The sequence below is a fragment of the Hyperolius riggenbachi genome, chromosome 4, assembly GCF_040937935.1.
Source record: "Hyperolius riggenbachi isolate aHypRig1 chromosome 4, aHypRig1.pri, whole genome shotgun sequence".
NCBI lineage: Eukaryota > Metazoa > Chordata > Amphibia > Anura > Hyperoliidae > Hyperolius > Hyperolius riggenbachi.
In genome coordinates this window covers 484,470,408-484,477,180 of record NC_090649.1, presented here as the reverse complement: position 1 = coordinate 484,477,180, position 6,773 = coordinate 484,470,408, and the positions used below count along the sequence as shown (strand labels likewise).

Sequence of the window (6,773 nt, the reverse complement as noted above, 5' to 3'; positions counted from 1 at the left end):
GTGTTAAGGCTTTGCACGCACAAATTTGAGTGTTAAAGAGACTCCGTAACAAAAATTGCATCCTGTTTTTTATCATCCTACAAGTTCCAAAAGCTATTCTAATGTGTTCTGGCTTACTGCAGCATGTTCTACTATCACCATCTCTGTAATAAATCAACTTATCTCTCTTTTGTCAGACTTGTCAGCCTGTGTCTGGAAGGCTGCCAAGTTCTTCAGTGTTGTGGTTCTGTGATGCATCTCCCCCCTCCAGGCCCCTCTCTGCACACTGCCTGTGTGTTATTTAGATTAGTGCAGCTTCTCTCTGCTCTATTATCTTTTACAAGCTGGATAAATCCTCCTCTGAGCTGGCTGGGCTTTCACATACTGAGGAATTACAGACAAAGACAGAGCTGTCTGCACTCTGCAGGAAGAAACAGCCTGACACTTCAGTGGAAGATAGCTGCAGGGGGAAAGAAACACACAAATGATCTCTTGAGATTCAAAAGGAAGGGTGTATACAGCCTGCTTGTGTATGGATGTATTTTCTATGTGTGGACATACTGTACATTAACCTACTTCCTGTTTTGGTGGCCATTTTGTTTGTTTATAAACAAACTTTTTAAAACAGTTTTTAACCACTTTTAATGCGGCGAGGAGCGGCGAAATTGTGACAGAGGGTAATAGGAGATGTCCCCTAACGCACTGGTATGTTTACTTTTGTGCGATTTTAACAATACAGATTCTCTTTAAAGAAAACCTGAACTGAAAATGAAAAGTCAAAATAAGCATACACAAGTCATACTTCCCTCCCGTGTAGTCTACTCCTCAGTGTCTTTCGCCTGTCCCGCGTCCTGTTTGTTCACTGTGATCAAGGGAATTTTCCGTCCTCCATTTTGAAAATGGTCATTACCCATAACAGCTTTCTGGTCAGCACACAGTTAAACTGTAACATCGCCCACTTGAGCCATGGGGAAACATGGACATTACCTGGTACATCAGTTTTCCTCTCAGCTATAACTGACAGCAACTGATATTTTACTGACAGAAACTGATATATTTCAGATCTGACAAAATATTGTCAGAACTGGAAGGGATTATTGTCAGAAGAAAATGGTGAGCTTCTGAGAGGAACTGATGGCAAGGTAACCATGCAATGTTCATTTGAAGTTACCTCATGTGTTTATTTTAAATATTTTTACTCAATACAGGTTCTCTTTAAGGCTTTGCACACGCAAACTTGAGTGTTAAGGCTTTGCACATGCAAACTTGTGTGTTAAGGCATTGCACGTGCAAACTTGAGTGTTAAGGCTTTGCACGTGCAAACTTGGGTGTTAAGGCTTTGCACGTGCAAAGTTGGGTGTTAAGGCTTTGCACGCGCACGCTTGAGTGTTAAGGCTTTGCACACGCAAACGTGAGTGTTAAGGCTTTGCACGCGCAAACTTGAGTGTTAAGGCTTTGCACGCGCAAACTTGGGTGTTAAGGCTTTGCACGCGCAAACTTGGGTGTTAAGGCTTTGCACGTGCAAACTTGAGTGTTAAGGCTTTGCACGTGCAAACTTGAGTGTTAAGGCTTTGTACGTGCAATCTTGGGTGCAAAGTAGTTTGCATGTGCAAATCGAGCCCCATCTGTTCATAGTAATCAAACTCTGTTGGCTCTCATACTACATGGAGGTGGTAAAATTGGCCATCGATTTGTTAATCAAACTTGAATGTGTGTATGCACCTTTAACAGTAAAGTCAACTGAGTCTGTGTGATCTCGATGAGTTAGTATGAGCACTAGTTAGTATAATAGACTAAAATCTGCCAAATTTTACAGGTTACTATATACCAGTGACTGTGTCACGTCCGCCTAGCTTATGACTAACCGGTTTTCAGGGAAGCTCGGAATTGTTTTTGGAAATAAAAATAAAGCTGATACATTTCTCAGCTCTTTCTTACAACATGAGCTGCTGAACATAAATAACTCTGTAGCAGAGCAGCGGACTGGAGCATGAACAATAGTCAGTAGCAGGCCAAGAATTTAGCGGTCAGCAATCTGGTGAAGGATCACAGGACTTGTCATTTGTATTAATCTGGGGCTTATTTTATTCAGGGCAGGAACCCAAGTGCCTGGAGGGGAGCCTAGGCCACAGTCATTTGGCTTGGCCCGGACAGGAAGCAGACAGCCGGTACTGGGCCTGGGCTGGTTGAGCTGAATACTGATGCACAGTGCCGTGCGGGTGCAGTTGCAGCTGAGAGGAGACATGCTTGCAGCACATCTTACAGCGTGAATCTAAGAAATGTATTTTTTCCCGCTTCAACATTCCTAGAAGTCATGGAGTTCCCTGGGGAGACTTTCACAGTGCAAACAAATGTAAGAAAACTCTAGGGTTTGTTCCCTGGGGAAACCAACCCTCCTTTCCCCAGCTGCTTCACACATTGTCTTCTTCTTGCTGTGCACGTTGAGGATGGTTTACTAAGGTTGGAGAACAGTCGAGAACTTTGGAGAACAGAAGGATCAAGTCACATGAGAGCCTCAATTGCTGCAACTAGTATAAGCAGGGACGTAACAACGAATCATGCCTCCCGAGCAAAACTTTGATGCCCTCATCCAGCTCACACCCTTTCCTTACCTACCCCTGGTGACCCTCACAGCCTGGGGGTCCATCATACAAGGGTCAAAAAACAAGTGTGGCCATCATGATCACACCCATGAAAGGTGTAGCCACAAAAACACCAGTTCTGAAGGATGGACCCCCTTATTGAAGGAATAGAAGGTTAGTAGTTGGGACCTCCTCTTACATCTCCTGCCCGCCCCCGCAAATTGAGGCTGTTCCTCTATAGTTACGCCCATGAGTACAGGCTACTAAGATGCTAAGCAACTGCTACCAAAGTAGACAGGGCGGCGTTTCCACCAATGGACAGGGCGGCGTTTCCACCAATGGACAGGTGAGCTAGCCTCACTTGCCACAGGCCCGGATGATACATATTTTCAAAGGAGTAATTAAAGGAGAGCAGCCCCGGCTATATCAGGTGTTTTGTGGCTAAACTTGTTATGGGTGTGACGATTGTGATGACCACACTTGACCCTTGTGAGATGGGCCCCAAGCCTGTGATGGACACCAAGAGGAGGCGAGGAGAAGAGTGTGAATATTGGTGGCCCCATCAAAATTTCGGTGGGGGGGGGGGTATGGGGCATGAATTGTAGTTGTGCCACTGTATATTTTCCATGGGGCAGACCAGCCTGTGGTCCGTCTGTTGTCGGGAAATTGACTGCACACCCAACTGAGCTTTTTAAAGTGAGATCTTTCCAGCATGCCAGGTTAATTGTCTTTGATTGATTTTGGCTGGAAATGGATCGAACTGAGGATCAGACGGCAATACTGCGGCATTGATCTCTGCCAGATGAGATCATTAAGATCAAATCGGCCTGAAATCAATGCTACAAATTGAGTAATATATGCGTCATTTTAGGCAAAAGATAAGTAATGTGAGATAATTCATGAGAAGTGTTTTGTGAATCAACCTTAAAGCGAACCAGAGATGGGGACATGAAAAAGATGTTATACATACCTGGGGCTTCCTCCAACCCCATACGCGCTGATCGATCCCACGCCGCCATCATCCGCTGCCACAGCAATGTTTTCCTACTTGTTATATGCCATACGGTTATCATACTTGCTTTTTTGCATAAGTATTATTATTCATTTAGAAATTATACGTTCCCAGAGTACACTGTTTTTGCTCTGAGAGCTGACTTTGCATTTTATTTATAACTGCTTTATTCATGTTCTAACTTAAGCAGAAATGCTTTCTGATTGTCTGACTGTTTTCAGGAGAGCCTGCAGTGCCAGAAAAGTGTTTGTTTACATTCCTCACTTGATACAATTAAATACAAGATAACATTATCTACAGTTCGGATGCGTCTAGCTTTGATGGCAGGGAACTTCTAATTCCTGTGTGTAACACTTTGAATGCTGTTCTTGTAAAAAAAAATGCTAGTTGTATATAATATGCTGTAAATAATCTATTAGAGCAAAGAAGACATGCTGGATTTCATTCCGCTTTAAAGAGACACTGAAGCGAAAAAAAATAATGATATAATGAATTGGTTGTGTACTATGAATAATTACTAGAAGATTAGTAGCAAAGGAAATATTCTCATATTTTTATTTTCAGGTATATGGTGTTTTTCTAACATGGCATCATTCTCTAATATGTGCAGATTACACAACACTCAGCATTCAAAATGATTCTTTCAGAGCAGTTTGTGAACTAATTACCTCTCCTCTGGCAGAGGAAAAGTAAATAGTTCCATAACAGTTGAGATAAAAAAAGTCAGAAAACAGCCCTCTCCAGGACTTTGAAAGTCGTAGAGCTTAATGGCTTTTTTTGCATAGAGATAACAACTGGAGTTTCTTAACTCTTCCTGTACTGGAAACAATTAGACTGATGTATCTGATCTTAATGTTTTATGTCTTAGCTGTGCTACACATACAAATCATAATATCATAATTTTTTTTTTCAGTGTCTCTTTAAGGCCCTGATTGAATTCACTTTTCTCCTGAGTTTACTTATAAGAGAAGGTTTCTCACGTTATCCTTTACATACATTTTCAGCCACCAGTAAGCAAAATAAATACTAAAAAAAATAGTTGGCCCAAATTAACTTCAAAGATACATTCTAGTATTTTTCCACTTGCTGGGTGCTGAAAAAGTATTTTGTAAGCAAGCTAAAAAAATATCTCCCAGAATACGCAGATGAGTCAGGACCTAATAGAGAGAACTATAATATGAGGACATTCATAAATCAAGGCCTTGATGATGTAAATAGTTCAATGTATGCTTTAAAGTGTTTTATGTGCCTCATACATGTATGTAATATACTGTATATGCTATATATGGTACTTAAAGTGGGATAAAACTCTGACTTAACATTCAATAAAAATGTTTTCCTTTTCATTACCCATACAGTTACCATATTGGCTTTTGTGCTTAAAGTGAACCAAAGACAAAGCACCCTCATGTATTTCACCATATATATCAGTGGGAACCTGCTCTCTGTTTCATTCTTCACTGCTCAGCCTGCTTATCAGCCCTGATAAAATCCCCGACTGAGCATTCAGTCTGGCTTTGCTTAGGAATCCTTACAGCTGAGTCTGTCTTCTCTGATGTCTTTTCAAGGCCAAGCCTGCCCCCTGCTGGCTCTACTATAATGACTCAGCTATAATGATTCCTGAGCAAAGCTAGACTGAATGCTCAGTCGGGGATTTTATCAGGGCTGATTAGAAGCAAGTTGAGCAGTGAAGAATGAAACAGAGAGCAGGGAAGGTGTTTTCTCTAATGTTCCCACTGATATATATGGTAAAATACATGAGGGTGGTTTATAGAGTTGGGCCGAACGGTTCGCCTGCGAACGGTTCCATGCGAACTTCCGTGGTTCGCGTTCGCGTCCCGCAGGCGAACTTTTGCGGAAGTTCGGTTCGCCCCATAATGCACCATGAGGGTCAACTTTGACCCTCTACATCACAGTCAGCAGGCCCAGTGTAGCCAATTAGGCTACACTAGCCCCTGGAGCGCCACCCCCCTTATATAAGGCAGGCAGCGGTGGCCATTACGGTCACTCGTGTGCCACTGCCTGCATTAGTGAGAGTAGGGCGAGCTGCTGCACTGTCTCTCATAGGGAAAGATTAGTTAGGCTTAGCTTGTCCCTGACTGCATACCTGTTCTGTGAACCCACCACTGCATACATGTACTGTGAACCCACCACTGCATACCTGTTCTGTGAACCCACCACTGCATACCTGTTCTGTGAACCCACCACTGCATACCTGTTCTGTGAACCCACCACTGCATACCTGTTCTGTGAACCCACCACTGCATACCTGTTCTGTGAACCCACCACTGCATACCTGTTCTGTGAACCCACCACTGCATACCTGTTCTGTGAACCCACCACTGCATACCTGTACTGTGAACCCACCACTGCATACCTGTTCTGTTCAGTGAACCCGCCACTGTATACCTGTTCTGTTCAGTGAACCCGCCACTGTATACCTGTTCTGTTCAGTGAACCCGCCACTGTATACCTGTTCTGTTCAGTGAACCCGCCACTGCATACCTGTTCTGTTCAGTGAACCCGCCACTGCATACCTGTTCTGTTCAGTGAACCCGCCACTGTATACCTGTTCTGTTCAGTGAACCCGCCACTGTATACCTGTTCTGTTCAGTGAACCCGCCACTGTATACCTGTTCTGTTCAGTGAACCCGCCACTGTATACCTGTTCTGTTCAGTGAACCCGCCACTGTATACCTGTTCTGTTCAGTGAACCCGCCACTGTATACCTGTTCTGTTCAGTGAACCCGCCACTGCATACCTGTTCTGTTCAGTGAACCCGCCACTGCATACCTGTTCTGTTCAGTGAACCCGCCACTGTATACCTGTTCTGTTCAGTGAACCCGCCACTGTATACCTGTTCTGTTCAGTGAACCCGCCACTGTATACCTGTTCTGTTCAGTGAACCCGCCACTGTATACCTGTTCTGTTCAGTGAACCCGCCACTGTATACCTGTTCTGTTCAGTGAACCCGCCACTGCATACCTGTTCTGTTCAGTGAACAGTTTGGTGTGTCAGTGTGAAGCAGTACCTTAATTACACTACCTGCTTGATGTATACACATGCAAGATGTTTTAAAGCACTTTAGGCCTGTCATTTAGCATTCAATATGATTTCTGCCCTTAAAACGCTGCTTTGCGTCAAATCCAGATTTTTCCCGGGGACTTTTCGCGTGTATCCCACTCCGCCATGCCCCCCTC

The 6,773-nt window shown here is 43.7% G+C and overlaps 1 long non-coding RNA gene across 1 annotated transcript in view; it reads left to right on the top strand.

Moving 5' to 3' along the window:
* The first annotated feature begins 2,132 nt into the window (after positions 1–2,132).
* Positions 2,133–6,773, top strand: part of LOC137571019 (uncharacterized) — a 146,264-nt gene continuing 141,623 nt past the window's right edge. Inside the window, exon 1 of the long non-coding RNA XR_011031284.1 lies at positions 2,133–2,332. This is a non-coding gene — a long non-coding RNA (uncharacterized lncRNA). The remainder of the gene's footprint in view (positions 2,333–6,773) is intronic.